At 48.9% G+C, this 6571-nt stretch overlaps 2 non-coding genes across 2 annotated transcripts; both read left to right on the forward strand.

Annotated features, from left to right (window-relative positions):
- The first annotated feature begins 3878 nt into the window (after positions 1-3878).
- On the forward strand, positions 3879-3951 carry TRNAV-CAC (transfer RNA valine (anticodon CAC)). The gene has a single exon. It is a non-coding gene; the product is annotated as a tRNA-Val (tRNA).
- A 2201-nt stretch (positions 3952-6152) lies between these two features.
- Positions 6153-6226, forward strand: TRNAN-GUU (transfer RNA asparagine (anticodon GUU)). The gene has a single exon. It is a non-coding gene; the product is annotated as a tRNA-Asn (tRNA).
- Positions 6227-6571: the final 345 nt, after the last annotated feature.

Genomic DNA, 6571 nt, shown 5'->3' on the forward strand with positions numbered 1-6571 from the left:
ATGAAGTCGGGAGACCAGAAGTGGGAGCTCTCATGGGGTACCACTCAAGTTCAAAGACAGGAAGTATCGTCAATTACAAACCCAAACGGAAGAAGCATCAACAGCAAGAATCATCGATTACAGGCCCCAACAGAAAAACATATTCGTTGCATCTCCTGCAAGAATTCAGCAACTTGGCAATGAGAAACCGTCATCACCCTGAACTTTCACTTTTCTCCAATGGACTTGGGTTCAAAACAACCTCCCTCAGCTTCCTCCTCTTTCTCTGTAAAGTAAGTTTCCTTCCTCTCCTTTGTTTGTGGGACTTGCCTATGGCTTTTGCTATAGCTTGCTTGTCCTGAATTGCAATTCTCCTGCTATTCCTGAATAAACCCTTTCTGCTGGAAAAAAACAAAAAACAAAAAACCCCCCAACTTTTATATATTTTTATTTTTATAAATTTTTAAAATTTATTTTGTTTATTTGTTTTTGGCTGCGTTGGGTCTTCGTTGCTGGGCGAGGGTTTTCTCTAGTTGCAGTGACTGGGGGCTACGCTTCATTGTGGTGGCTTCTCTTGTTGCGGAACATGGGCTCTAGGCGGGCAGGCGTCAGTAGTTGTGGCATGAGGGCTCAGTAGTTGTGGCTCACGGGCTCTAGAGCGTAGGCTCAGTAGTTGGGGTGCACGGGCTTAGTTGCTCCACAGCATGTGGGATCTTCCCGGAACAGGGCTCGACCCCGTGTCCCCTGCCTTGGCAGGCAGATTCTTAACCAATGCGCAACCAGGGAAGCCCCCAAAAGTATTATTTTGAAAGTCAACACTGGCATTATTCTCTTGGAATGGGGTGCCCTAGAAAAATGTGTATGTCCACCAAAGGTCATAAAAAAATGTTCGTACCATTTCAGAATATCTTCAATTGGAAACAACTGAAATGTCCAACAGTAGAAAACTATGTCGAGTTATATTCTTACAAGGAATACACACAGAGACAAAGAACTACGTGAAAAATAGGGTTAAATTTCATAGACATAATGGTGAGTGAAAGAAGTCAGACTCATGCCCCTCCAACCCCCCAAACCCAGTGCATGCCCTGTGATTCAATTTATGTGAAAGTAACAGGCAGAGAGGTTGGGAGGGGTATGTGTGTGATTACTCTGAGCTCTTGCATGGGAAGAGTCATGAGGAAGCCTTCTGTGGTCTGGTAATTTTCCATACCTTAGTTATTCAGGTTGCTTCAGCAGTTATTCAGGTTGGTGTACACTGGTAATGGTTTGGGAACTGTACACTCTTAGTACTTTATGCATATTATGCCTCATTTTTAAAAAGTTTAATGCCACTCGGTTACTGTTAAAGTGATGTTGATACTTTTTCTTCTGCTTTGTCCTGGGCTAGGAGGGAAAGTAAGTTCAAAGTAGTTACTGTGATATGTTTGCTGTCCTCAGATTTTTGGCTTCCCTTCACTATCGGATATCTGACTACTTACTCATGTGCTGCTCACAACCATTACCTTAAGCTGACATTCCACTGTTAATACTGTGTCAAAGAGAGAATCAAGTGTTCATGACCAAATCTGCTCTTTGAAGAATAAATATGAGTCAAGGAAGGGGGTGGGGTATATGAAATTGAGAAATTCTGATGAGGAAAGTAGTTCAATTAGGCTTAACTCACAGGTGCCAAAGGGGGACACTGGCAGGTAGTACACAAAGAAAAGCCGCCACATGCATTTCACCACTGAACTCTCAAGAAGTTTTGAGCATCCACACATAGCCAAAAGCGTTTACCTGATTAGTTCGGAACTTCACTAGATTAACCCGTCCAGAGTAGCTGTTTGATGGCTTTCAGCTATCTGTTCCTCTAGGAAAGGGAAAACCCCCCTTTCTCAGGCTTTGTTTGTGTGTGCGTGTGTGTGTGTGTTTCCTCTCTTCTCTTTTCTGGCTCTTTTATAAATCCTGTCTTTGTTTAATGACAACATCCTAATAACTGTTTCCCATTTTTATTAGTAACCATGTGAGCTAACTCATTCAAAATCTCTTTACTACTTGAAGTAAGTCAGAAAGAGAAAAACAAATATCGTATATTAACGCATATCTGTGGAACCTAGAAAAATGGTTCAGATGACCCGGCTTGCAGGGCAGAAAGAGAGACACAGATGTCGAGAACAAACATATGGACCCCCAACGGGGGGAAAGCGGCAGAGGGGTTGGTGGTGGTGGGATGCGTTGGGAGATTGGGATTGACATATATACACTAATATATATAAAATAAGTATTAAGAACCTGCTGTATAAAAAAATTTTTAAAAATTCAAAAATAATCTCTTTACTACTAATGTTGAAGTATGATTTTCATATTCACATCTGTATACACTATGTTGGTAGCTTTGAAATCTATTCTTGGGTGGAGACTGCCATGGAAAGGGAGAGTTTAGGCCTTAAATGGTTGGAAGATAGGTCCTTCTTAGTCTTTAAATAGACAGTTTCCAGTTAGTATGTGTTTAACAAACTCATCGTCATTCTCTCTGCGTCTAACGTCGTTGCTTCTCCAATGGTCCTGTTTACTCTTTCTCCTCTTCTTCTTCATTTCATTAATGAGTTTGGCGAGGTTTGTAGGCCTACCTTTCAATCTTCTTTTCCTTTTGAAATCTTGGAGGTTGAACAAGGAAGGGATGCAAATCTCAGTGAAGTTTTCTCAGTTACCCGTGAGCATGGTGGCCAAGGGCAGGGGCTCTGGAGGCAAACTGCCTGGGTCTGAGTGCTGGCTCTCACTGTCACCGGGGGTGAGACCCTGGAAAGGTTAGCTCAGCTTTTCAGTGCCTCAGTGTTCTCATCTGCAACAAGGGGTGGTAAAGTCCTACACTATCTTCCAGGGTTGTTATGTGGACTTAGTAAGTTATTCCACAGTAAAGCACTGAGGAACAGTGCTGGTCACTGAGTAAAGCTCGAGAAAGCTGGTATTATCGTTATCATGAAGTCTTTTATTTCCCCTTCTAACTGTACCACTGCTGACTTTCAACATGCCCCAGAACAAATTGCGATTGTTTAAATGTTTAGCTGACCTCTTCTCCCTCATATTAGTGACCTGCATCTGGAAAATTGGTTGGTTTGGACGGTGATCTAACCGGTGATCGAAAGGCAGTGGGGGACTGGATCCAGCTTCATCAGATTCTTGGACCTTGGGCAGGCATGACGATCGTTTAGCTCATGGTAGACGATCTCTTGCACATGTTTCTACAGCAAGAGCTTTTCATAGATAGTCAGACATACCTTAAGTATTATAAGAAAAGTGCAAGTGTGTACCAGTGACCTGTCTTTTTGGTTGTTGTTGTTTGAAGAAATCAAAGGAAGAAAAGAGAATTTACCTGGAAGTTGTAGATTTCCTCCTTCAGGTACGACGGAGTGTTTGTAGCAAGCTAGCATTCACCCTGAAAACGACTCAATCAAGTCTGGATGAAAGGAATTCTGTTTGCAGGCTTTGGAGAAATGCAGCTAGGACCCACAGGATCCGCTCCAGAGAGAGAGAAGCTCACTGGAGTGAACCTACTTCTCTACCTTTTCCCCTTAGGCCCAAAGGGCACTTGCCCGAAGCCCCGGCTCCCGCGGCTTCTGGGAGCTGAGGAGTCGGCAGCGGGGGCGACCCCTGCACTCGGGGGCACAGCCGTGGATCCGCGGACTCTGCGGTCGGTGCGGGAGCCCGAAGGCCGGCTGTGGGAGGCTCGGGGGTCCTCCCTTCGGGGCCGGCGAGGAACCCTGAAAGCAGGGCCTCTCGGAAGCCGCAGTCTCCTTGCCTGAGAGATCTCGGGGCTTCAAGGTTCATTCTTCAGTTGAAAAAGTTGGCGACTAGGATAGTGGTGGCAGGACCTACGGATTTCAGGGACGTGCCACTAAGGCGGTAGCACCCGCCGTGTTTCCGTAGTGTAGCGGTTATCACGTTCGCCTCACACGCGAAAGGTCCCCGGTTCGAAACCGGGCGGAAACAAACGTCCTTCCTTTCTGAAGTTTTTACCTTCCCATTCAAAAAACCCAAACGGGCGAAAGGCAGGGGGTGAGGCAGCGGGCGCAGCCTCAGTTTCCATCCCCAAGGTACAGGGCAGGAGTTCGCTTACTGCCTGAGAGCCTGCTCAGCACCAGGAACCCGCCCTCCTTTCTCTGCTCTGAGGCACTGCGGAGGGCAGGCCACAGCCAGCTAATCCAAGTGGGCAAAGGACCAGGCTGACTTCGGGTCATTTTTACATCCGGAAATCCCCTCACCTACTAAGCAGGCGCCTAAACCTCTTCCACGTGTTCACACGAGTTATGTCTCCGAAAACCAAGGAGTTCATCCCTGTGAAGCACACTTGGCTTTCCCCCACCTCGGCACACGTACGCAACAGTTTGATTTGCGTGACGCAACAAAAGAGACCGAACCCAACTGTGCACCGGGGACCCGAGCCAAAGACACAGAAATGAACAACGTCAGGCTCCACGAATTGAGCCGGTCGCGGAGGGGAAGGAGCCCGTACCGGTGCCGTCTCCAGGAGAGCCCCCAGAGCCAGGGCAGAGATCAGGAAGTGGACGGATCCGCCCATCACCTGCTGACATCCCAGTCGGCACCTGACTCAAGGGAAAAGCGAGGTTCAGAAAGAGAGCAGGACCTTGGCTCGGCAGCACACAGCGCTGAAGCTAGAGCAGGACGGACCTTGGGTCCTGTCTCAGGGCCCAAGGCGTCGCCCAAGACCGGAGAGGCGAAGGGTGATGAGCAGCCGGGCAAGGGCTGGGAGCCTTGCACAGCTGCATTCAGCCCTGGGCTTCTGGGAAATCTCCGTTCCTGCGCTCCGGGTCTCTGAAGTTTAATCTTGACTTTTACCATTTGCATCTGGAGACGCTACGTCGGGGCTCCTCAATGGTTCCCTGGTGGTCTAGTGGCTAGGATTCGGCGCTTTCACTGCTGCGGCCCGGGTTCGATTCCCGGTCAGGGAAGCCTTTGTAAACATTTTTTTTTTTTTCTTTTTTTCCCCTTCAGCGTCTCCACTGGCAGGAGTCTTCCTCTTCCTGCCCCGACCAGAGCTGTGTTTTGCTTCAAGGTTCAGATGCAGAAGAGCTTCTGCACTGAGTCCCCAAATGCCGCTGAGTCCCGGCCTCAGGGTCCTTGACGTCGCGCAGGCTGGAGGACGTGAGATGTAAGGAACAGCCTGGGCTGGCCGGCTCTCGCCTCGGCTCTTTTCTCCCTGCATGGTACAAACCCGAAGTCTTATTTACCGCGTTCTCATCCCAAGAGAATCGGGGACTCGAGTTCCAAACATTCATTAAGAACCCAAACCAAAGCCCTTTGAAACATACAAGAAAGTTGCAAGAGTAATAACATCGTATATTCTGTACGTAAGTGCACAGTAAACATTTTCCCACGTTGGGTTTCTCACTCTCTCTCCGTATATAAGAATGGCGACACCACTTGAGAGCTCCTTGCAGACATCTCCACTCAAGATTGCTCCTTTCGTTTGGCGTGTCTCTGAAAGGCAGCTTCTGCGGGACTTGTCCTCCAAGACCAGGGGAAGCCTCTGTCCTCGCGAGGAGGCCCCCTTGCCCTTTCAGGAACCTGAAATCCGTTCTCTTCAGGCTGTAGAGAAGCTTCAGGAGGAGTTTTATTCAGCTCCCCCCCGCCCCCGAAGTGCAGGCCAGGCACGTTCTGTGCTAGTAGGAATCCCCCCGGACCGGCTGCCCTCCGGTCTCCTTCCCGGTTGCCTTGGCGGGCAGTGGGGTCTCGGGTCAGCCTGAGCGCTGGAACCGCCTACCTCGGGAAAGGCCCTTCTGGGAAGTGCAGCTGCCCCTTGGCTGTGGCCTGGATCTCTGTGCCCTGCACGGAGCGTAAAGGGTTCTGACAGGACACAAAGGTGACGAATCCTTCCCTGTAGTGAGTGGGAGGATGAGAGGACCAGATGGGAAATGCGTCCAAGGGAGGGGGGAGTATTCTCAAGTGCTTGTCAGAATTGTCTGCATGGGTGGCTGCCCTATGATAATAGTGCTTAGTGTTGTCTTTTCCTGACCTCGCCCCAGTCTCAGGTCCAGTGCGATCGGCTGCTCTAAACTTTCCGTTTTCCCGAAGCTTTGGAACTGGTACCGTTTTCCTGCGAGAAAGGCGGCACAGCCTAGGAATTGGTAAGTGTCTACTGCATAGAGAGGCCAGAAGAGCGGCGTGCTGCTGTCTCTGTGGCGCAATGGGTTAGCGCGTTCGGCTGTTAATCGAAAGGCTGGTGGTTCGAGCCCACCCAGGGACGGTGGGAGAGGTTTTAGAACCCATTCAGCGTTTTCCGTGCTGATTACCATTCCAAGTGTTCCATGCTGATTACCATTCCAGGTGTTCCATGCTGATTATCACCTGTACATCTGCTCCCGCAAAGTTTACCGAACTGCATTCGGGGTCCTATCCCGGATAGTCTTTTTTGTCTGAGGCTTGTCCTGAGGATTCTGGTATTTCCCGGTATGTGACACCGCAGCAGTGAGAAGCTGTCCACCTCTTGTCTTTCCACTATTTGCTAAAAACCACATGGGCCCAGTCAACCCTTGTCAATAACTGCAAAGCTGTAATATCTACAATAAGGATGATCTTAATATGCAATGGT

The sequence above is a fragment of the Eubalaena glacialis genome, chromosome 3 (genome assembly GCF_028564815.1).
Source record: "Eubalaena glacialis isolate mEubGla1 chromosome 3, mEubGla1.1.hap2.+ XY, whole genome shotgun sequence".
Lineage (NCBI taxonomy): Eukaryota > Metazoa > Chordata > Mammalia > Artiodactyla > Balaenidae > Eubalaena > Eubalaena glacialis.